We start from the raw sequence: 26,561 nt of genomic DNA, 5'->3' as shown, positions 1-26,561 counted from the left end.
TGAAGGTACAAGAAGCCTACAGAACACCAAATAGAGTGGACCACAAAAAAAAATCCCCTCGCCACATAATAATCAAGACCCCAAACATACAGAATAAAGAAAGAATATTAAGAGCAGCTAAGGAAAAAGGTCAAGTAACATACAAAGGCAGACCTATCAGAATTACACCTGAATTCTCCATGGAAACTCTGAAAGCCAGAAGGTCCTGGATAGATATTCTACCTACACTAAGAGATCATGGGTGCCAGCCCAGACTACTATACCCGGCAAAGCTCTCAATCACTATAGACAGAGAAAACAAGATATTCCATGACAAAACTAGATTCAAGCAATATGTGTCCACTAACCCAGCCCTACAGAAAATTTTGGAAGGAAAACTCCAACCCAAGGAAGCTAACTACAACCAGAAAAACATAAACATTAGAGAATACCTCTTGACCAACAGACAAAAGAACAAAGGGGTGAAATTCCACACATAATTCCACCAACAACAACCATCGCAAATCAAAGAAGGATGAGCAATCAATGGTCGTTAATATCCCTCAATATTAATGGCCTTAACTCACCCATAAAAAGACACAGACTAGCAGAATGGATTCGAAGACAGAACCCTTCCTTCTGCTGCATACAAGAAACACACCTCACCCTCAAAGACAGACATTACCTGAGAGTTAAAGTTTGGGAAAAAAATTTTCAATCAAATGAACCCAAGAAACAGGCAGGGGTAGCAATCCTAAATCTAACAAACTAGACTTTAAAATAAAATCAATCAAAAGAGACGAAGGAGGTCATTACATACTCATCACAGGTGAAACCCACCAAGATGAAGTGTCTATCCTGAACATCTATGCCCCAAATACAAAGGCATCCACATTCGTTAAAGAAACATTATTAGAAATTAAATCTCATCTAAAGCCCCACACAGTTATAGTGGGAGATTTCAACACACCACTCTCACCACTAGACAGGAATACCAGACAGAAACTCAACAAAGAAGCAAAGGGTCTAATAGAAGTAATGACCCAACTGGGATTAACAGATATCTATAGAACATTTCATCCACATAAAAAAGAATATAACTTCTTCTCACCACCACATGGAACCTTCTCAAAAATCGACCACATACTTGGCAACATATCAAACCTCAGCAGCTACAAAAAAATTGGAATAACTCCATGCATCTTATCAGACCACCATGCTTTAAAATTAGAATTCAACAACAACACAAATTGCAGAAAACCTACAAACTCATGGTAATTGAATAATGCTCAACTGCACCATCCCTGGGTCAAAGAGGAAATAAAAAAAGAAATTAAAGACTTCCTCAAATTCAATGAGAATGAAGACACAACATACCCAAACCTATGGGACACTTTGAAAGCAGTGCTACGGGGGAAGTTCATAGCACTAAGTGCTCACATGAAGAAACAGGAAAACAGTTATACCAGAGAATTAACATCACAGCTGAAAGCTCTAGAACACAAAGAAGCAAACTCCCCCAGGAGGAGTAGACACCAGGAAATAATCAAATTGAGGGCTGAAATCAATAAAGTAGAAACCAGGAAAACAATACAAAGAATCAATGCAAAGAAGAGTTGGTTCTTTGAGAAAATCAACAAGATAGACAAACCTTTGTCCAAACTTACCAAACAGCAGAGAGTGAACACGCAAATTAACAAAATCAGAAATGAAAAGGGGGACATAACAACAGACTCTGAGGAAATCCAGAGAATCATTAGGTCATACTTTGAAAACCTGTACTCCACAAAATTCGAAAATTTAAAGGAAATGGATGACTTCCTGGACAGGTATCATTTGCCAAAACTAAGTCAAGAACAGATAAGCAACTTAAATAGACCTATAACCCCTATGGAAATAGAAGCTGTCATCAAAAGTCTCCCAACCAAAAAAAGTCCAGGTCCAGATGGCCTCAGTGCAGAATTCTACCAGAAATTCAAAGAACAGCTTAGACCAATTCTTCTCAAAGTGTTCCACACAATAGAAGCAGAAGGGTCTTTGCCAAACTCATTCTATGAGGCTTCAATAACCTTGATCCCCAAGCCACACAAAGATACAACTAAGAAAGAGAACTTCAGACCAATATCCCTCATGAACATTGATGCAAAAATACTCAATAAAATACTGGCAAATCGGATCCAAGAACACATCAAAACAATCATTCACCACGATCAAGTAGGTTTCATCCCAGGGATGCAGGGATGGTTCAACATACAAAAATCCATCAACGTAATCCACCATATAAACAAGGTGAAAAACAAAAATCACATGATCATCTCACTAGATGCTGAAAAAGCCACAAAATCCAACACCCCTTCATGATAAAGGTCTTGGAGAGATCTGGGATAACAGGGACATACTTAAACATAATAAAAGCTATATACAGTAAACCAACAGCCAACATCAAACTAAATGGACAGAAACTCAACGCAATTCCTCTAAAATCAGGAACAAAACAAGGCTGTCCACTCTCCCCATACCTTTTCAACATGGTACTTGAAGTTCTAGCTATTGCCATATGACAACAAAGGGGGATCAAGGGGATACAAATTGGGAAGGAAGAGGTCAAACTTTCACTGTTTGCAGACGATATGATAGTTTACATCAGTGACCCAAAGAACTCTACCAAGGAACTCTTACAGCTGATTAACACCTTCAGCAAACTGGCAGGCTACAAGATCAACTCAAGAAAATCAGTAGCCCTACTATATACAGATGATAAAACGCCTGAAAGAGAAATCAGACAAACATCACCCTTTACAATTGCCACAAACAACATAAAATACCTTGGGGTAACGCTAACCAAACAAGTGAAAGACCTGTATCATAAGAACTTTGAATCTTTAAAGAAAGAAATTAAAGAAGCCCTCAGAAAATGGAAAGATCTCCCATGCTCTTGGATAGGAGGATCAATGTAGTAAAAATGGCAATCCTGCCAAAAGCAATCTACAGATTCAATGCAATCCCCATTAAAATCCCAGCACAATTCTTCACAGACCTTGAAAGAACAATAATCAATTTTGTATGGAAAAACAAAAGACCCAGGATAGCCAAAACAACCCTGTTCAACAAGGCAACGTCCGGAGGCATCACCATCCCTGACCTCAAGCTCTATTACAGAGCTATAGTCCTGAAATCAGCTTGGTATTGTTACAAAAATAGACAGGTAGACCTATGCAATCGAATTGAAAACCCGGGTATTAACCCACACACGTACGAACATCTGATCTTTGACAAAGAAGCTAAAAATATACAATGGAATAAAGAAAGCATCTTCAACAATGGTGCTGGCATAATTGGAGACTGGCATGTAGAAGAATGCGGATCGATCCATGTTTATCGCCATGCACAAAACTTAAGTCCAAATGGATCAAAGACCTCAACATAAATCCAGCCACACTGAATCTCTTAGAAGAGAAAGTGGGTGGTACCCTTGAACGAATTGGTACAGGAGACAGCTTCCTGAACATAACACCAGTAGCACAGACAATGAGATCAACAATTAATAAATGGGACCTACTGAAACTGAGAAGCTTCTGTAAGGCAAAGGACACAGCAAACCAAAAACACAGCCCACAGAATGGGAAAAATATTAACTAATCCCACATCTGACAGAGGGTTGATCTCAAAAATTTACAAAGAGTTCAAGAAGCAATTCTCCAAAACACCAAAGGACCCTATTAAAAAGTGGGCTGCAGAACTAAATAGAGAGTTTTCAATAGAGGAGTCTAAAATGGCTGAGAGGCACTTGAGAAAGTGCTCAACATCCTTAGCCATCCGGGAAATGCAAATGAAAACAACTCTGAGATACCATCTCACTCCTGTCAGAATGGCTAAAATCAATAACACCACTGACAATTTATGCTGGAGAGGACGTGGTGAAAGGGGTACACTCCTCCATTGCTGGTGGGAGTGCCAACTGGTTCAGCCACTTTGGAAATCAGTATGGAGATTCATCAGAAAAATGGGAATAAACCTTCCACAAGACCCAGCAACTCCACTCTTAGGCATATACCCAAAAGGTGCCCATTCATACAACAAAGATGTCTGTTCCACTATATTCATAGCAGCTTTATTAGTAATAGCCACAACTTGGAAGCAACCTAGATGTCCCTCAAACGAAGAGTAAAGAGTGGATAGAGAAAATGTGGTACATCTACACAATGGAGTACTATTCAGCAAAAAAATATAATGGAATCATGAGATTCGCAGGCAAATGGATGACACTAGAAGAAACCATCCTGACTGAGGTAACCCAGTCACAAAAAGAGAAACATGGCATGTACTCTCTCATATGTGGATTTTAGACATACATCTGGGGAGTGCCAGCCTACAATCCTATGGCCAGAGAGTCTGGGAAACAGAAACTTCAGTTAGTGGCTGATCGAAGAAGAGGCAGACTCCCTTGGTTAAGTACTGAGCTGAACTCAAGAAAGCCAGTAACAGAGAGGGAGGACTGATGATCAAAGGGATTAAGACTAGGCTGGTTTAACCCCCAGAAACAGCTGACCAGACAAAAGTTAACTCTTGAATCCCAAGCATCAGCCTGGGAATCCAGCATGGGACTGATCAAGACCCCCTGAATCTGGGTGTCAGTGAGGAGGCCTTGGGAATCTATTGAGCCTTGGGCAGCAGATCAGTACCCATCCCAAGTATACACACGGACTTTGGACTCCCATAGAACAATGTGAGGTGCACTCTCACCCTGAACTCTTGGGGAAGGGTCTAGGCCCTGCCCTATATGAAATGACAGACTATGGACACCCCCATGGAGGGCCTCACCCTCCCTGGTGGAATAAGGGGATAATGGGGGGGGGTCTGTTGGGGGGAGGGCATGGGAGGAGGGGAGGGAATGGGAGAGGGACCTGGAACTGACTTGTGAAGCAACCTCGTTTCTTATCTAAATTTAAACTGGAAAATAAAATATAAAAAAAATGAAAATAAAAAAGAAAAAGAACAAATATAAAATGTAAAAAAAAAAACATTGCAAAAAAAAGAGTTATATCCTGATCTGCAGGCAGAGAGAGCAAGACTGGACCTCCCCTAGGGATACTCTTCCTCCAACAAGACCCACAGGTCCTAATCCTTCTAATCCTATCAAACAGTTCCATTCCCTGGTGACTGAGCATTCAAATGTATATATATTTGAGCCTATGGGAGCCATCACTTACCCAAAGGCAACTGTATCAATCTCCATTTTATTTGGATGGTAATGTTCTACTTGGCTTGCCCAATAGCTGGTGCTACTGCCTATGTCTCTCTGCAAAGCAAGTGACAGGGTAGTCTGGCACTTTAAACATGTGTAGTTCACCTAAGTTTCTCTGCAGTCTACCTACCATTGATGTTAAGAATATTAAGTTCTTTCTTCCCAGGGGCTCTCAACCAGTATATAGATATAGCTGTATAAACCAGTGCAGCTCAAAGGGAATTGCTACAAATTGTCTGAGTTTCAAGAAAAAGATTTTATCTCTAGGAAAAACACACCCTCTGCTTCTGGACATGTAAGAGGTTTCAGGTGACCTAGAAAATATTCTGTAGCTATAAGAAGGCATGCTTAAGACTAGAGGCAAATCACTGAAATCAGGACATAGGAAGCTAGAAAAACACCCTGGTCCTGAATATCACTGCTTTGACTGAAGGTAAAAGCCATAAGCAGTCAACTGTAGACTTTCTGTGTCAGGTAATAAACTCGTGTGATTTAAGCCATAAAAAAAAGACAGAATCCATCCTTCTACTGCATAGAAGAAACAAACTGCAGCTTCAAAGACAGACGTTACCTCAGAGTTAAGGGTTTGGAAAAGTGGTTCCAGTCAAATGGACCCAAGAAACAAGTGGGGATCGCAATCCTAATGTCTAAAAAATTATACTTTAAATTAAAACCAATCAAAAGAGATGAAGAAAGTCATTTCGTACTCATCACAGGAGAGATATTCTTATAAACATCCAAAAATATAAATGGGGGCACACAAAAAATACCCATATTGAGACACACTATAGTTAAACTTTCTAAGAACAAAGGAAGTTTGCTGAAGGCAGGAAGAGAAAGGATTTTTTTCCTATTGCTCAGTCAAAATACTCTGACAAAGGCACGTAAGGGAGAAAGTGTTTAACGCTGACCAATTATGCACTAGTTATTGTGGTAGAGAACTCAAGGCAACAAGAGCTTGAAGCAGCTAATATAGGCATGCAGGGCTCAGTGCACTTTCTCCTATAAAGACCAAGAGCTTCTTCCTAGGGAATTGCCTAAGCAAGTGATTCTCAGCCTGTGAGTCTTGAACCCCTTTGGAGTTGCATATCAGATATTTATGTTATGATTCATAATTGTAGCAAAATTAGAAATTATGAAGCACCAATGAAATAATTTTATGGTTGGGGGGGGGTCACTACAACATGAGGAAGTATATTAAAGTGTTGCAGCATTAGGAAGGTTGAGAACTACTGGTCTAACCCAAAATTAAGATAGGTCTTCCCACATCAATTAAGGTAATCAAGAGAAACTCCTACAAGAATGCCCATATTCCCAATCTATCAAATTGCCCTTAGATGTGCAATTTTGCCTAGTAACACTATCACAACTTCACCCAACCCTTGCTGGCTTGATATCCAAATCCATCAATTTTTTTTCTTTTTTTCTTTTTTTTTTTATTTTAAATAGCTTGTTTTACATGTCAATCCCAGTTCCCTCTCCCTCCCCTCCTCCCGCACTCCCCTTCCACCCTCCCTCCCACCCTATTGCCAAATCCTTCCACATAGGGGATGTCTAGAGTCTATCATTTTACTCTTGGTAGGGTCAAGGCACTACCCTAAGAGTCCAGGCTGAGAGAGCATCTCTCTTTGTGCTATAGGCACATGAAGACAGATTGTATACCAGGGATAGATACAAATCCATCAATTTTAAGTCATAGACTTCTAATCTGTGTCTGAAAGACTCATGTTTATCTCATAAAAGTCAGTAAACTCTAATATTTGACATATGCTTTACCAGTTTAAACACTTTAACAGTCTAAAATCTCTTCACAATAAACTCCTAATGCACACAACAACCACCATCTATATTTAAAATACAGTAGTTTAGGATAAGCAGTTTTATTCCAAAGAGAAAAACCATAATAAAGGCAGGAATAATCACAACAAATTGAAACAAAAACCCAGAAGAACAAACCTCAAATCCTACAACTTCATGTCTAGCTTTTAGGCTTATAATGTATATTTTGTGCCCTGTAATTTCTAGGTGAGATACATGTCTAACGTTCTCCTTGGTGAGCTTCCCATAGTTTCAGTATCTCCAATATTTTAGAGTCTCAACTGCAGATGAAGCTTCATTGTTACTGCTTCATACAAAGTCCTTCCCTGGACTGTCTGCAAGGACTCAAACCCTGCCACACAATGTCTGATCTCACTTGATCTCCACAATACTCTCAACCTTACATTTTCCATGACTTCCAAAGCAGCACCAAGTGAATGGAATTGCTAAGTTCCAATTTCAACTCAGTATGTAGCTTGACCCCACTGAACCACAGTAGACCACAGCCTTACCAGGTTCTATGTGCTAATCCTGGGAAATATTTTCTTAGGAAAGTTCTTTTGAGCATCATGGAACCCTTTCGTCTTGGGTTTTTTCTTTAAATAAATTTAGATCTTCACAAGATAAAGCCTCCAGAACTAGGGTTTGTCCTCAGGATACATTTCCCATTATCCCAATGTATCATAGAAGAATTATCTTGCGTAGTTCTGACCTCTTTAACAAATACAGCTATTTCTCAGCACCAACACTAATGCTCGTATATCATTAAATTCAACTCCCTTCGAGTATTAGGGTCAAGTTAGACTCTTGGTCAACAGTAGCCTATGAATAGCTCCTATCTAAGCCTTATTAGCATCTTTGTTCTCAAACTTGGTGCCTCAAAGGCTTGACCTCCACTGTCCACATTTCTCTCAGCATTCCACTATTTCAAATGAAACTTTCCATAAAGAGGGCCTTTCACTAAAATGATCCATTAATATCTGTGCTGATTATTCAAGAGATTCTCTACTCCAGTATTCCAGTGGCCTAAGAACCACATAGTAAAGCTTATTCCAGGAATTGCTCAACTTTGTACTACTAATTTCTATTTTACTCTCTTTTTCTGCTACCATGATAAAAATATCTTAGGAGAAAAAAAGATAAGAGAAAATGATTCACTTTACCTTGCAGTTCAAGGCATTGGCCATTATGGCAGGATAGCTAGGTAAGTAAAGGCTTGAAAGATCTGTTCACATTTATAGCTCTAGTCAACAGAAGATAGCAATATATGCTAGTGCCCAGTTTGCTATTTCCATCTTATATACACCATTCTTGTATACACTTACTGGGGTATGGTAAATAGGTTTTTCCATACCAATTAGTCAGTTCAATCAAGAATACTCCCAACAGACATGCAGAGAGGTTCATCTCAGATGATTCTCCAGTCAGTCAAGTTTACAATGAACACTATCACACAATGGATCTGATATAGAATTTTTTTATCAGAGACTTCATTAATCAGAAAGTCATGGGCCAGCATATTCAAGTGTTTTTTTTTCATTTTTAATTTAAATTAGGAACAATTTTTTTCATATCAATCCCAATTTCCTCTCCCTCCCATCTTCCCTTGTTCCCCCAATCGACCTCTGATCCCACACCCAATCCAACCCCCAGGAATAGTAAGACCTTCCATGAGGGATAAGCAAAGTCGGCCGCATCATTTGGGGGACCTAGAACACCCCCACATGTGCCTAAGCTGAAAGAGGATCCCACCATGGGGGAATGGGCTCCCAAAGTCTATTCGTGCACTAGGGATAAATACTGGTTCCACTGACAGAGGCCCCATAGATTGCCCAAGCCTCCTAAATGATACCCATTTTCGGGGGGCCTGGTTTGGTCCTATGCTGGCTCCCTAGCTGTCAGACTGGGGTCCATGAGCTCTCACTTTCTCAGTTTAGCTGTTTCTGTGGGTTTCCACAGCATGGTTTTGACCCCTGAGCTCACTATTCCTCCCTCTCTACAACTGGATTCCAGGAATTCAGCTCAGCACTTAGCTGTAGTTCTTTGCTTCTGCTTACATCAGCTACTGGATGAAGGCTCAAGGATGGCAGTTAAAGTAGTCATCAATCTCATTATAGGAAGGGCTTTTAAGATAGCCTCTCCACTATTGCTTAGATTCTTATTTGGGGTCATTCTTGTGGATCTCTGGACATTTACCTAGTGCCAGATTTCTCTTGAAACCTATAATGGCTTGCTCTATTTAGGTATCTCTTTTCTTGCTCTTCTCTATTCTTCCCCCGATTCAATCTTCCTGAACCCTCTTGTTCTCCTCCTCCCATTCTCTTCTCCCTTTCTTTTTCTCCTACCCCCCATCTCCCAATTTTCTCAGGAGCTCTTGTCCGTTTCCCCTTCTCTGGGTGGCCATGTGTGTCTCTCTTGGGGTCCTCCTCATTTCCAAGCTTCTTTGGAGTTGTGGATTGTAGGCTGGTAATTCTTTACTCCATGTCTAATATCTAAATAAGAGTAAATATATGCCATGTTTGCCTTTCTGTGATTGGGTTACCTCACTCAGGATAGTTTCTTCTAGTTCCATCCATTTGCCTGCAAATTTCAGGATTTCATTATTTTTTTTCCACTGAGTAGTACTCTATTGCATAAATGTACCACATTTTCTTTATCCACTCTTCAGTTAAGGAGCAACTAGGTAAAGAAGTCCAGTTCAAAGGTGCAGAATACATATTCAAAATGTTAAATGGAAGGGACAAACACTATAACATAGACTTCTATATAGGAAAAGAAAACCACTGTCAACATTCAGTTTTTCATCTGAAAGGCTGCCCTTCAAAAGTAAAAGAAAAGTTAATTTATTCCTAAATAAACAAAAAGTAGAAATTGTTACCACCAGGTCTGCACAACAAAAATACTGAATGGATTTGAAGGTGAGGTAAAAGAAAAGTAAACAGTCAGTTGAAGCTGCATTGAAGTATAAATATCCACCAAAAGATCAATGCATGGCAAATTTCAAGCTCTAAAGTGCCTATAATAATAATTTATAGCTTTTCTATACTACTTATGACATTAGTATGTTATTTCAAGATCAGTTATTGTTAAGACTAAATGATTGAAACATTAATTTTTGGCTTCATATTTTGTTTTCAAAATAATTTAGGAGCTAAAAATGATAAAGGGAACCAAGTCATGCTTTGGATGTAACTAACTTAAATTTGTTATTTTGAGTCATTAATGGTAAAAAATAGTAAGGTCAGATCTCTTAGGAGACAAGTGATTAAAGCAGCTATGCTATTATCAATTCAAATCCCAATTTTTAATTTCATAATGTTAACTATGAAATACGTATAAAAAAGAAAAATGAAAAAAGGAAACAGTTTAACTGTTTTATTTCAAGGATCAAGTATTGTGTTGGAGAGGTAGTTCAGTAATTAAGAACACTTGCTGCTCTTGTAACAGACCCAAGTTCAAGTCCCAGCAATCATAACTTCCTGAAACTCAGTTCCAGGATATCTGACACTTTCATATGGCCCCCACAGATATTGTAAGCATGTGGTGCACATAAATTTATATAAATATTACATGTATGCATAAAAATAAAATGTAAACTACATATGTATATTTACACATAGAATGACATGTAGTAAAGTTTTTTAATTATGTAAATAGGTAACAGTATGATTTCCTATGACTTTTTCAGAAGTTACTTCTGTTATTTAACCTCCCTATTGCCACCTTCCACTGTGTTTATCTCTCTCTTTCCTCCCTAATTAGAACTCTCCTTTGCCCATTTCCTCAACCAGATTATTTATACCATGCTACTCCCCTCTCTACTGTTTCCACAAGCCCCATCCCAGACATGATGCTTTTTACTTTTCTGGTCTCTGAATTTCACTACAGGATATGTACTCACATCTGAATATTTTGATCTTTCTCATTTGGGCAGACAAGGTTCTTTCCAAGAGCCAAATATCATCTAATAGAAATCTCAACGCCAGGCATAAGAAACCCTCCTTGGAATTGTTGGTCAGGGTTGTCCAGGAAACTCATGAAATATTTCAGACTCTCTCTCTTGCCTGTGCTTGCTCTCCAAGGTTTAGGTAAGAACCTATTGAGGAAGACAACTTGCACTTCAGAAACAGGACCTTAGCTGAAATTAATTAACCTGAATGCCTTCTCCCTATGGGCCTTTTATTCACCAGAGGGTGATATGAAAGCTTCTGAATGAATAAACCAGCAGCCCCACCAAGCTATAACACTTACAAACCATAATAATGACCAGCATGTCATGGTAACCCTAAGGGTTTATTAGTGGCTTGGATACTTTGGTGCTAACAAACAGTTCTCTAATCTAATTGGAGACCTATTTGGCAAGAAAAAAGTCATTCCTAGCTACTGAGAAGCTAGTAAACCACCCAGGGCTAGTGAAGTTATATATTTTGAAGGAGAATCAGCAACTTTACTAAACCAGTATGAACCCTAACTGCACCCTAAGTGTTTATCATTGAATCCAAAGAAAAATATAGTTTTCACCCTCATCAACAACACTTTTATTGACAGCAGAAGGATAACATTACATACATACTAAAATACAGAGTTATGGAACCCATCCTCAAAACAACTCCTGAATCTGAGGCTCAGGGAACATTATGGGAAAAGTGGTTAGAAGATTGCTTAAGGGATCAAGGAGCTTGATGTGAGGTTGTGTCTCTCCTAAGAATGCCAAAAGCTACATCAAAAAGTCTCATTTTCGAAATAAAAAGATACAGGCCAACAGAGGAGATATGAAAAAGAGATCCATTCTTCTGCTGCATACAAGAAATATACCTCAACATAAAAGACATATACTACCTCATAATAAAGGGTTGGAAAAATATTTTCTAATTAAATGAACCAAAGAAGCAAGCTATCTTCATATCTAACAAAATAGTCTTCAAACCAAAATTAATCAACAAAGATGGAGAAGGACATTTCATATTCAGCAAAGGAAAAATCCACCAAGATGACACCTCAATTCTGAATATCTATGATGGTACCTAGATGTGTAAAAGAAACATTCATAAAGCTAAAATCAATATAAAAACAGAATATATGTTTTGGGAGGCTTGAGCATCCCACCCTCACTAATGAGAGATAAATCCACACACCTACAGACACTTGACTTTTGACTAAGAAGCCAAAATCATACAATGGAAAAAAGAAAGCATCTTCAACCACTGATATTGGCATAACTGGATGTCAACATGTAGAAGAATGCAAATAGAGCCATGTCTATCACCCTGAACAAAACTCAAGTCCTAGTGAATCAAGGACCTCAACGTAAATCTAGTTATAGTCCACCTGACAAAAAAGAAAGTGGGAAATGCCTTGAATGCATTGGAACAGGAGACAGTTTCCTGAATAAAACATAAGTAATACAGACACTAAGATCACCAATTAGTAATAAGACATCATGGAATTGAAAAACTTCTGTAAGGCAAAGGACACTGTCAATAGGAGCCTATAAAATGGGAAAAGATATTGACCAAACCCATATCTGACAGAGGGCTGATCTCTAAAATACATAAAGAACTCAAGAAACCAGACATTAATAAAACAAAATAATTCAGTTAAATGATGGGGTACATACCTAAACAGGGAATTCTCAAGAGAAGAATCTCAAATAGCAGAGAAACACTGAAAGAAATAGGGAGAAACCTGGTGCTAGGTTAACTCCCGGGAATTCACAAGGAGGACCCAACTTAAGACACCTATAAATAGTACAGAAGAAGCCTGAACTGGCCTACCCCTATAATCAGATTGATGAATACCCCAACTGTCATCCAGTAATTGATGGAACCTGATGCAGAGATCCACAACCAACAATCAGGCCAAGCTCCAGGAATCCAGTCAAACAGACAGAGGAGAGAACACATGAGTAAGGCAGGTCAAGATCATGATGGAAAAATCTACAGAGACAAGTGAACCACACTCATGGAAACTCATGAACTCTAGACCTACAACTGTGGAGACTCCAGGGGACCAAACAAGGCCCTCCATATGTGGGAGACAGTTGTGAAACTTGGACTATCAGAGGGACACATGGCAGTAGGACCACTATACAAACTTTGTACATGGGCTAACTTGTTGGAGCCCATTTCTTAGGGTGAGATACCATGCTCAGTGACAGTAGTGCCATGATACAATCCTAGTACATGAGCTAGCCTATTGGAGCCCATTCCCTATGGTGGGATACCATGCTCAGAATTAATGCATGGGAAAGGGGCCTGACCTTGTACCAACCTAACATAGTAACATATTATGTTGACTCTTCATGGGATCACTTACCTATGAGGAGAACTGGATTGAGGGTGGGCTGGCAGAGGTGAGGAAGGTTGGGAGGAGGTAACAAGAGGTTAAAGGAGGGGTAGGAGAGAGAACTGTGATAGGAACGTAAAATCAAATCAAAAAGTTTAAAAAATGTGGGAAGAAAAAATAATTTTCATCATCCTTAGCCATCAGGGAAATGCAGATCAGAACAACGCTGAGATTCCATCTTTTACCTGTCAGAATGGCTAAGATTAAAACCACAAATAATAGCTTGTGCTGGAAAGGAACAAAGAGAACACTCCTACATTGCTGATGGGAATGCAAATTTGTATTACGTCTTTGGAAATAAGTATAGCAGTTTCTCAGAAAATTAGGGATCAATCTACCTCAAGACCCAGTGAAATCATTCTAGGATATATACCCAAAGGTTACTCAATCACATCACAAGGACACTTGCTCATCTATGTTCATGGAAGCTTTATTTGTAATAGCCAGACCCTGGAAACAACCAAGATGTTCCTCAAGCAAAGAATAGATTTAAAAAATGTGGTACATTTACACAATAGAGTATTGCTTAGCTGTTAAAAACAATGACATCAGGAAATTTAAAGGCAAATGGATGGAACTAGAAAACAATCCTGAGTGAGGTAACCCTGACCCACAAAGACAAACATGGTATGTACTCACTCATATATGGATATTAACTGTAAAATAAAGGATAACCATGCTACAATCCACAGCCCCAGGGAGGCTAGGTAACAAGGAAGGCCCAATATGAGGGAAGCATGGATCTCCCTGAGAAGGATAAATAGAAGAGATCTGCCACTTAGACTGGGGGCAGGTGGGCATGTGAACTTGAGGGATCGGGTGGGTGGAAATGAGATTGTTGAGATGACTGGAAAGAGAGTCTTTAGGAGGTCTTGTAAAAGCCTGATGCAAGGAAAACTCCCATGAGTCTACAAAGCATGGGCCCAGATAAGACCCTAGGTAGCAGTGGCTGCATAGCCTGAACTGGCCATCCCCCATGGTCAGATTGGTGTCTACTCTGATTGTCCTTGTACAGTCTTCATCCAGTAGCTGATGAAAGGAGATTCAGAGACCCAAGACCAAACACTGCACCTATATCAGGAAGTCTGCTGAGGCAAAGGAGGAGGGGGTATAGGAGCCAGCTGGGTCAGAGGTATCACAGGAAAACCTACAGAAATGGCTAGCCTGGCTCATGGGAACTCACAGAGCCTGAACCAACATACAAGGAGTCTGCAGGAGAACAACCTAGACCCTCTACATATATGTGACAGTTATATAATTTGATCTATTTATGGGACTCCTGGCAATGGAAGCAGGGCCTGTCCCTGGTGCTTTGGATGGCTTTTAGGAGCCTATTCCTCATGCTAGGTTGCCTTGGCAGGTTGGAGGAAGGTACTTGGTCTTAAGGCAACTTGCTTTGCTGGTGCTCATGGGAAGCCTGCCTCTTTCTGAGAGAATATGAAGGAGGAGTGGGTTGAGGGACTTAAGGGGAGGTAGGAAGAGGAGTGGGAGAAGAGGTTGGAGGGGAGGCTACAGTAGGGATATAAAATAAATAAATTAATCAAGTTTTAAAATAGGAATTATAAATATTGGTATGTACTCTCACAGATAACCAAGGTAAATGATATAAAAGCTGCCATAATTGACCAAATGCACATTTAGGCTATTATAGTTTGAGATTTTAGGGCACCATTCTCAATAATGTATACATCAACTGATAGACAATAAGACTCTGAAGCTAACAGTGGACTAACTAAATCAAGCAACTAGGGACAGAGCACTAGACCCAAAATTCTTCATACTGGATTTTGCAAGACAACTACTCATTGTAGAAATGCCTGGCCTTTATGACCCCATGTATACCAACTGCATGTCAAAATGAAAGGTAAAATGCTAACTAGAATAAAATATACAAAATATTTGAACTACAGGAAGTATTGGATATAGCATATAGGAAGTATTATATCATTTTAGCCTTTAAAATTTATTTAAAAAATCAAATTCTCTAATGCTCTTTGGAAATCAGTCCTTCTTTTCCAATGAAACGAACTTTACTAGTTTTCTATATAAATCTCAAACCTGACTTAAAGGACTTTTATCCAATCATTTAATATTTCACCAGTTTAAGATGAGTGTTATTTGTATCCGAGTGAATTTTTCTACACATACAAATTTTATGGTCCATAATATAAGGAAATATACTCTGGAAATGCTAGTCCAGAAGGATGTGGGTACCCTCATTAATCAATATTAGAGAAATTCCATTTGTTGTTTGAATCATTAATGTTCAAGTTATGTTCTCTGATTCTAACCAGAACTTACATTCCATTTATCTGCTCTTTATCTTCCTTTGACTTATGGTTCAATCACTCATAAACAAGTATCTGTTGTACAAGTATATGATCAAGTTGTTTCCTCCTAAGTATTTATGGAAAACAGGAACCCCTAACTAATGCCTTGTAGTAGTTATCTTTCTTACTTTTCTCATTGTTATGACAACATTCCTGGAAAAAAAAACATATCCTGAGGAAGGAAGGTTTGATTTGGTTCAGTCCACCTTGGCAGCAAAGTGGAGGCATCCAGCACTCGAGGCACCTTTTACATCCCCAGTCACAAGGCAGGGAGCAGTGATGCTGCTTCTGGCTCCCCCTCTCCTTTCCATTCAGTCCAGAACCCAGCTCATGGAATGGTGCCACCCATATTTGCCTCAGTTAAACTAATCTAGACAACACCTTACCGACACGCCTAGAGATTTGTGTCCCTCCATATTTTCATCTCATCAAGAAAGTACAAAATTGAGATTAACCATCAAATTATTTGACTCATGAATTATGCAAAATGTGAAAAAGCACAGAGTCCTTGATGTCAGCCCCTGCAGTTTACTTTTTAATCTTGATTATTGATTATTCTTAATGTATCTTTGAAGTAATTTTGATTCATAAAACACTTCCCCATGGAACAGACTTCCTATTGTACAGAAAAAAAGTATTTGCAGATATGTGCAGCTTGCAGGGGAAAGAGATCTACATATAGTGTGGAGAAAGAATTAGTTGCAAGAAGCAGCCAAAATCAGAAAGATTACCTGCTGTTACAGAGCTTATCCTAGGCAAAACTACTGACATATGAAATAGGGAATACTTGCTAAAGTTCTGTAATACATGTTCCTGCAGCCATTGGGCAGTTTATCTACAATCAGCTGAGTTTCCCACTTTGAAAGCTAAGAAACAGGGTTTTTTCCTCCCTAAACCAAGTTCTTAGAAGGAGACATGTGGAAGTAAAGATGTCTAAGAGATTAGTGTTTCCTATTGCAATGTGACTAGGTTAAGACAGTGACACCCCTTCTCAACTGTAAGCAAGTGTCTCAATTGTAGGCAGGCATATTGTACAGGAAGACTGGTGTCTTCCATACATATGATCATAAGCACAGCTAACGTTCTTCATTCTCAATGAGGAAAAAATAAGAAAAAGGACACAGGATTGTAGAAGGAGCCCAATTTTCTCCCAGTAAACTCCAGTGATAAAAATCTATAGGCCTTAAAAAATGTCGCTCTCCTAATTACAAGCATTTTATTCTATGCAGGAAATCCTTCATTAAAACTCAAGGCATTGGAACGCATTATCACTCTTTTCAGTTAACTCAATCCTCTTGGACTAACAATTAAAATCAAATGCGACAATTGTCTATATTTGTCATTAGTTCTCAACATGCAAGGCATGACTTGTCACTGCAAAGTTAAATCTACAGCTTATCTTTGCCCCAGAAGCACATAAGTCAATCATCTTCAAAAGAAAGCCAACAGACATTTTTGTCTGTCAACCATACTAGGGAGTGTGAAATGAAGCATGTTTCTCCATTTCTGATGAACAATGAAGGAGTAAGAAAACAGAAGTTTGTGCAAAATCAAACTGCAAACAACCTGATGTGCTTACTCACTAAGAACACCAGTGTGCTTCTTATGGGTCACTTCATATTCTTATGCTGCTGTACTACCATCCCAAATCTGTTTAAAAGAAGGAATAATTCAAATTCCATGGAATCCCAGTGAGTTTATATCTGGGAAAGGAATACCCTAAAAGATGGGTTGTGCATTGCTTGTACAAATGACCCCACTTGAGCCTTAATACTACAAGTATTTGTTCCTTATTCCTCATTTCTGAGCCATGTTAGGATTCTGCTAAGGTAATTGTGTTAGTTAGCACAGGAGAATTAATAAATTTATTATTGAATTTCAGTTTCTGACAGTTTGTTGTTGATGTTCCCTTTTTTTTTAATTTTTGGAGTAAAGCATTAGAGATAATTGGCAACACCTGTGCTACATGCCTTTGGTAATTTGATATGCCAGACCATGGATCAACAAATTGTGGCCTGTTTTGCACAGTAACTAAGAAAAAGTTTGAACATTTTTCAAAGCTTTCATACAGATTAACCAAACTGAAACCTGGGGAATGGCATCAACTCTGCACCTGCCTGTCTCTTCTATGAGGGCTATGGGCTAAGGGTACAGATTAGGGATTTAACCTCAATACATCATCGTGAAGATCTACTCTAGCCACACCTGGCCATGTCCCTTCCTGGACCTCTACTTACAGTTGTCCTGTCTTACATCTTCTAAATATATTTTCTTTTAGCTATCCAGATGAATATATTCCTATTCTAATAGGTTTCTAAATGCAGTGCTTTAATTGGACATGTGAATGTTAGCATACAATTACATATTTTGAACAATCCTAACAAGCATTATTTGTAAATAAAATTATTTTCTCATTATCCCTCCTTTTTGTCCACCAAATCAAACAGCCTTAGCTGTCTCTGAAGACTCTCCCCACCCTGCTTGTCTTCAGTATTATCTAACTCCAAGTGGTGCTGACTTACTCCTTTGCTTTAGCAAGTTCTATGCAAATACCACAGACCTGATATCATTTGTGTGACTCTCCTTTAATGCCATCATATTTTTAAAAGCAAAGCTAAACAAATTCGACTGAAACTCTTTCCCCTCTGCTTTTGGTCCTTGTGATGGATGAATCAGTGTAACACGTATCTTTGTGGAGCTGCCCATTTTTCTTTTTCCTGGATGCTGGGTGACAATTCTGTGAATGCATTTGGACATCTTTAACATATACATAGTGTAAACTGTAAGTAAGGTCTGTGTTACTTACTGATCCTGGGCAGGTAGCAACTACTAAGATATAACGAGACATTATTTCTTTAGTCCTGAAATACTGTAGCTATCCCTACCTTGTCCTGTTTAAATATACTTGAGTATCTTTACTTTTGTATATTTCCATTTTTCATGATTGGAAATAGCTGTTCAGTGCCAGAACAATATATTTGAAATTTGAACAATGATTGTTGATCACACTCACTGAATCACAGCTTAGACAGAATTACAGTAATACAGCAGGAGTCAACTGCTAGGTGTGGATGTGTGTGATTGTGGTTCCTATATAAAATTTTGGGAGGCTGTGAATAACATGAACCAGGACATGAAATACCGGCTTTTCTTGGAGTATTTCACAAACAAAATAAGCACCTCTCAAGGGAATAAGGTGGTAGGTAGCAAAGGCTACACAAACAGACCATAGCCACTAAAATCACAATGAAATATCTCACAACTTTTACCTGAAGTGAATTCCTCAAAGAGACTCAACCCTCAATCAACTCTCTTAAACATGCAATAAGATCTTAGTTAAAATTGCTATGCACAGGATAATACAGAGACTAATGTTATATTATACAGATATTAAGAATAAACGCACCTCATATTTATGTTTTTTTAAAAAACACTTATTGCCCTGTCTTTGATGTATACCTAACCCAAAAATATTTATTATTATCATTAAGGTTTTAGTTTATTCAAAATAACAGTTTTATGGCACTTTGTATTTTGTTCACAACCACTCACTCCAGTAGCCTATTTTTTCCTCTACCATTCTATTAATCTCTTCCCTCCCCTCAAATCATTCTCTTACACATACACATCACACACATGCACACATACTCACAGACACACACACATACACACACACGTACACACATGCAGGCATGGGCACACACACACACAGAGGAAATATTTTTTTTCTTCTTCCTCCAAACCCTTTCTTGCTCTCTTATATGCTCAATTCCTTTCTCCTCTGACAAACCAGGATATATATGTTAAAGTCTCTGGAAAAAAAAAAGAATCCTGCAAACCCTGAAAAGAAGAAAAAAGTTCTAACATAACCTGCAGAGTTGGGAAACCAGAAACTGTGACTCATGCACTGACATTTGGCTCTGAGTATATAATCTGTTATTTCCACAAGTGTCACCACACACATTTTAATTACAATATACATTTTTATTTTATCATCACTGACATTTAACCAGAATTATACTGAGCAAAATATATAAGATTGAATGCATACAAAACAAGTTGGAGATAAATGGGGGTGAGTAAGAATACATTGCTATTAAAAAGTAAAGAAAATCCCCAGGCAGTGGTGGTACATGCCTTTAATCCCAGCACTCTTTGAGTTCGAGGCCAGCCTGGTCTAGAAAATGAGTTCCAGGATAAGCTTCAAAGTTACAGAGAAACATTGTCTCCAAAAATCAAAAAACAAAAGGAAAGAGAATCAGATTTTTTCAAGTAGCTACTTTACAAAATATTTTTCTAAAGTAATTACTTTGTTTGTTTGTTTGTTCTGGCCAGTCATGTTTGGTTCTACTCTAGGTTCCTGGGCTGTCTGGTCTCAGATTCCTGGCCATCCAGGCAGTACAGAGCGTGGCCAACCTCTCATGACATGGGCCTGAGGTTAAATTAGTCACTGGTTGGCCACTTCCCTAAGTTCTGAGCCACCATTGCCTCATCACACCTTGAATGAAGTACGAGTAGCAGGTTGAGGCTTTTGTGGCTGAGTTGTTATACAGGTAATTAATGAAAAGATTCTTAATGATATTCAGCTATATTCATAGTTAAGTACCTTGTCCAGTTTTCATCAGAAAGGTTTCCTCCTACAGCAGATTTGAATGGATGCAGAGACCCACACTCAGATGTATGCAGAGAGAGAGTGTGAATTGGAGATCTCCATCGAGTCCCTCCCTTTGTAGACTGGGGAACCCTACTGAAGAGTAGCAGGAAATACGGTTGGAGTCAGAGGAGAGGGAAAACACCAGAAGAACATGGCTCACCAAATCAACTAAGCAGGACTTATAGGGGCTCACAGAGACTGAAGCAGTAAACACGGGTCCTGCATGCATTTGCACTAGGTCCTCTTCATATATGTTAATGTTGGTAGCTTGGTATTTTTGTGGGACTCCTACAAGTGGGAGTCGATATGCCTCTGAATCTTCTGCCTGCTCTTAGGACTCTTTTCCTGTTATTGGAAAGCCTTCTCCTGCTTTGCTTTATTGTATCCTGTTCTGTTGTGTTCGGTTGTCATGGCCTTTCTGAAAGGAAATGGAAGAGGGCTGAATTTGGAGTTATTATCTTCAGTGTTTATTTTTGTGGAATGATTTCAACATTGCTGAAGAAGAAATAATGGGAAAACCAATTTAGAGAAACTTTGGGCTGATCTTACAGTGCAATCAATTTTCATATAGTTGCAAATGTTAAATATTTTTTAATCTAAAGTAGTATTTAGAGAATATTAATTATTCTGGACCATTTATGTAGTTCAGGAGGTAAATAAATGTGCTTTCTGCCAAGGCTGATGACTGGAGTTCAATCCCTAAAACCCACAAGGTGGGAGGAGAGAATCACATACCACAAGTTGTCCTCTGACCTCCAATGGCATGCACACCTGCATGTGCATACACAGACACTCAAGAAATTTAGAAATATATATAAAATTGCTTTTTATCTGACCACAACTTTCTTTTCAATCATAAATTTGAGAGTTCTATGATATTATTTTGTTCATTTGAAACTAGTCTAAGTTTCCCATTTGGAGAAAAACTCTTTCTTTCTTTGACCTCCTTTACTGTTCTTCAATTAACTTCTTTTGAACTCTGTGTATCTCCATTTTTATTTCTGTTGTTGAATTCCGGTTTCATTGGATGAAGTTTAGAAAAATGCTTCAAAGATCTTCATTATTTTTAATTAAAAATTATTCCATTTATTTCTCCTTTGTGTTTGTGTAACTGTGGCACAAAATGTGTGTAGAGGTCAAAGGACAACTCGCAGGAGCCAGTTCTCTCCAATCATTGTGTGGGTCTCATGGAGTGAACTTAGTTCACTGGGTTTGGACAGCAGAGCCTTCGTCTCCATCTCAAGGACTCTATCATTTCTCTCTTTGACAGTTAATTGAAATTTGTCTAGTGGCCTAAAATATTATTTATTCATATAAAATAGCTTTGAACAATATGTATGTTCACAGTCTTTTAAATCTAGATTGTGTTACGATTTGAGGCTTTACTTCTTGTGATTGTCCTAACCATTATTGTAATTTCCCTGTTTATGCCTCGTTAGTGCTGTTAAAATTTCTACTTAGCCCTTCATCGCTTTCCATACAATCCACCCTAACACACACACACACACACACACACACACACACACATACACACACAGAGAGAGAGAGAGAGACAGAGACAGAGACATAGAGCCGAAAGAATACTATGAGATTTAATTTACATAAAGTTTAGAAATAGGTTAACTGAGTGGTCAACCCTGAAAACATACCCACAAGTAACTTTGTCCACACTGAAAATTGGTTATATTTAGGGATATATATGTATACACATATTTGCATACAATAACAATTAGTGCAAAACAAGATGTCATGAATTTGAAGGAGAGCAGAAAGGGGTAAATGAGAGGGATTGAAGGGAGGAAAGGCAGGGGAGAATTGTTAAAGTTAAATTGTAATCATAAGCAAGGAATGTTACAATTCAAGATAATAGTTACCTCTGGTCTGTGAAAACTTTGATGCAGATCAGGATAAGAAATCCAGAGTACAGATGATTTGCTCTGTCTCATTTATTTTTGGCTTGGTTTTATTTTATTTACACAAATATATAAACATATGCTTCCTTGTATGTTTGGTAATCGTTCTTGCTCCTGGTGTCTGTCAGAGGTTATCTTGAGTAGATAGATAGGCCTGATCAGAAGGAGGGTGGTCCAGTTCTCTTGTGTCTGGGGCTACATAGAAAGGATAAATTTAAGTGAGCATGCCAATTCTGCCATCTTTTCTTCTTGAAAATACATAGTCAGCTTATTCGAGCACTGTCACTTCAACTTCTCTAACATGATGGACTGTACCCTGGAACTTCATGCCACCCACAAATTGTCCTTTCCTTAGTTTGTGTTTGTATCAGGGGTTTTATTTTGCAACAAGAAAAGAAACTAATTATATAAGGTATTTTTAATTCACAAGTTACCCTCTAAGAAAACTAAGCAAATTCTGTTAACAAAAACATTGACAAAATATAGATCCAGTCCAAAGGACCTGGCTTCAAATTAATCTAAGAGATTTAACATGCAAAATATAAGTACCAGCTAAAAGAAAAAAGGAATATGTTTATGGCGAGACTATTGAGTATATTTATCAAATTTTATATTTCAGAGTTTCGGTAGATGTCTTTACTACATTTTTTAAGGAAATGAAATGTATCCTAATTCTTGTCCATTACATCTGTGAGGTCAAAGGGCAGAGAAAAATGAAAGGTACAAATATATTAAGTTTAAACTCAGTAGCACATGGAGGGACCAGTGTTTGATTGTGTGGGTGTTGGATAGGACCCTGCTAAGTACTTCAGTGTCTGTTACCAATGGCAACAGCCTCAAGTGAATATTCTCTGATAAGAGGCAAACCTGCAACAGGATACATGGGAAGATCAAACAAAAATGCTTTATTTAGAATAAAATAGGCCTCCAGGGGCACTTCAAGTTCTTTGAGGTTGATCTATTTTATTTTCCTCTTACTTTGCAAAATTGTCTGCTGCTTGTGCTGCATCACCTTAGTTGTACTGTAATTTATTACATAAAGTCCAGCTCTTCTCTTTAGGTTCCTTAAAGCAGACAGTTACATTAGAGAAAGTAGACAAATAATCAGGTTATAAACATCCTTCAGGAATATTCACATTCATCATCTGGAATGCCTGGAGTGAGGGAATGAGGAAGGACATCTACTAAGCAATGAAATCTACTGAGCATGTCTAGTGCTGAGCTGAGAATTTCACAAATGCCTTTACTGCATATGGTGGTCTCCTATGAAAAGAGAAGTGTGGCATTCTGTTCACTTCGTTCTGTTTTCCCTGATTCCCAGGGCATGAACTGGACTAGCACCAAAGTTCTTTAAGAAATCCTCAAAGGGGAGGAAGGATTCACCTGAGACCTAGTACATACTAATGGATTACACAGCCTGAGAACAAAAGGGCTCAGGCTCCTGCAGGGTGGCCAGTGGCCACAATGACCTAATTATTCCCTGTGTACCCACAATCACTCACAAATCTCTTTCATTGTAAAAGTTCCTGAAAACACAAGTCCTCAGAACTATATAAGTGCTTTAGAGAGTCTAAATGCATTACCACCATACACATGTAGATTACATATTAGTTAGTGAGTTGGTGTAGCACAGATATAAGAATAAACACAAGTCTAGAGAGGTCACCCCAGTAGACTAAAACACATTCTTTTCTTTTCTCAAATAAAGGAAAACCTAATCACTTAGGAATGCCCAACTCCCATAGTTAAAATTCTATTCCCTTGGCCTGGGTGAACTTCTTTACAATGTCATGTTTTCTGACAAAGGAAGAATTAAAACATTTGTATTTGTGGATCCCGTAGATGGAATTGCTGATCAGTTTATTCCTGAAGATAGAATCTGGTATGAGAATTAAAGGGGAGCTTTCAAAATACTCACAGCCTTGTGAAGACTGTTAAGGTCGAGGCCAGTGACAAGGAAAAGGAAATGACACAGAGAAGGGATGCTGCAAATATCAAGGAGAAATTTCAAGTCCTAAGAAACAATCCAGTCACTATAACACATGTCTCACAAAAGAAAAAGAAAACTAAATCCCTGTGTAATCAAAACAATCTTGGGAAAGAAAAACAATGTTAGTGGGAAGCTTCATTCTCTCTGACTTCGAACTACAGACAAAATAATTTGATACTGTCATGAAAAGCAGACAAGTTGACAGCAAAAGAATATAAACATAAATCCAACAAATATTCTGTTGAATAATTTTCAATAATATCTTCATTGAGTCACAAAAGGGAAATCTTAATGTTGCCAGCAAACTCTGTTAGTGAACTAGATATCCATACATAGAAGAATTAACTCAGACCTTTATCCCATGCAGTGAATAAAACTCCAATGAAAACTGAAGGACAACCTGAACATAAGCCATGAAATTATAAATTATAAATATACTAGAAGAAAACACAGAGGGTGAGTGTAGGAGTGAACCCCACAAAGCTACCCGCCCAACAGGGCGGGGTCAAGGTAGAGATAAAAGGTAGTGAAAGGAAAAGGGGCCTCTCTCTTTTCTCCTGGAAGCCAGCTATGCTTCTAACTCCTGGTATGTGCGACTCTCTCTCTCCCTGATAAATAAATATATTGTTTTTCCCTATATAGCCTCGAGTATCGTTATAGTTGAGACTGTATGTCATTAATCTTGGAGAGAATTTTCGAAATATGGATCCTAAACCTCAGACAGCAAAAGATAACAGAAATTGAAGCACAGCTTCTGAGTAATAGGAGAAATGATAAACAAGTAAGAAGGCAGCCCACAGATGGGGTGGTATAAAGCAAAACTTGTGAAATGTTTGTCTTTCTGAGGACTAATAGCCAAATAAAATGAACTCATACATCTCAAAAGCAATAAAAACAAGAAACCTGATACTCAAAATAAACCCAGGAGGCTAGTAAGATGATTCAGTACTTAGGGCAAGCTCTTACCATGTGGGTCGTGTCTCCTATGGTGGTAATCAGGTAGGCAATCTTCACTCTCCTTCTCTCTTTCAATTCCAATTGTCCAGTCTTATCTCCAGCTATGTAGCATATCACCTACTAAATCTCTCTTTCCTCTATACCCCCTTTGCCAGGGAACTAAGCTGATCTTCTCCCATAGCCTTTCTTCTTCACCGCAGTTCTTAATTCCCATATGTGAACATCCAAACCAAATTATCTTTCTCTGGAAACCCAGAAACATCAGAGGCAAGCCTCATTAAAATAATGTAAGAAATTGAAGAAAGAATCTCATATACTGAAGACAAAATAAAAGCAATCAATACAAAGAAAATGCTGAATCTACAAAAATCCAGACCTAAAATATCCAGGAAAAATGGGACACTATGGAAAGACCAAATCTATGAATGATAGGAATAGATGAAGGAGATGAAATCCAGGTCCAAGGCACAGAAAACATTTTCAACAAATCACAGAAGAAAATTTCCCCAGCCTGATGAAAGAGATGCGTATAAAGGTAAAAGATACATACAGAACACTAAATACATTCAACAAGACAAAAAATCCCCAAAACACAATAATAATAAAAATGTTAAACATACAGAAAAAAGCATGGAATATTAAAATCTTTTTTATACTATTTTTTTTATTTTATTCTTTTTTTTTAAATTTAGATAAGAAACAAGGTTGCTTCACAAGTCAGTTCCAGGCCCCTCTCCCTTTCCCTCCCCTCCTCCCGTTCCCTCCCCCCATCCCCCCCATTATCCCCTCGTTCCCCCAGGGAGGGTGAGGCCCTCCATGGGGGTGTCCATAGTCTGTCATTTCATATAGGGCAGGGCCTAGACCCTTCCCCAAGAGTTCAGGGTGAGAGTGCACCTCACATTGTTCTATGGGAGTCCAAAGTCCGTGTGTATACTTGGGATGGGTACTGATCTGCTGCCCAAGGCTCAATAGATTACCTAGGCCTCCTCACTGACACCCAGATTCAGGGGGTCTTGATCAGTCCCATGCTGGATTCCCAGGCTGATGCTTGGGAATCAAGAGTTAACCTTTGTCTGATCAGCTGTTTCTGGGGGTTAAACCAGCCCAGTCTTAATCCCTTGGATCATCAGTCCTCCCTCTCTGTTACTGGCTTTCTTGAGTTCAGCTCAGTACTTAACCAGCCACTAAATGTAGTTTCTGTTTCCCAGACTCTCTGGCCATAGGATTGTAGGCTGGCACTCCCCAGATCTATGTCTAAAATCCACATATGAGAGAGTACATGCCATGTTTCTCTTTTTGTGACTGGGTTACCTCACTCAGGATGGTTTCT

Source organism: Mesocricetus auratus, unplaced genomic scaffold (genome assembly GCF_017639785.1).
Source record: "Mesocricetus auratus isolate SY011 unplaced genomic scaffold, BCM_Maur_2.0 Super-Scaffold_100676, whole genome shotgun sequence".
Classification (NCBI taxonomy): Eukaryota; Metazoa; Chordata; class Mammalia; order Rodentia; family Cricetidae; genus Mesocricetus; species Mesocricetus auratus.
Note: the sequence above shows the minus strand (reverse complement) of the source record.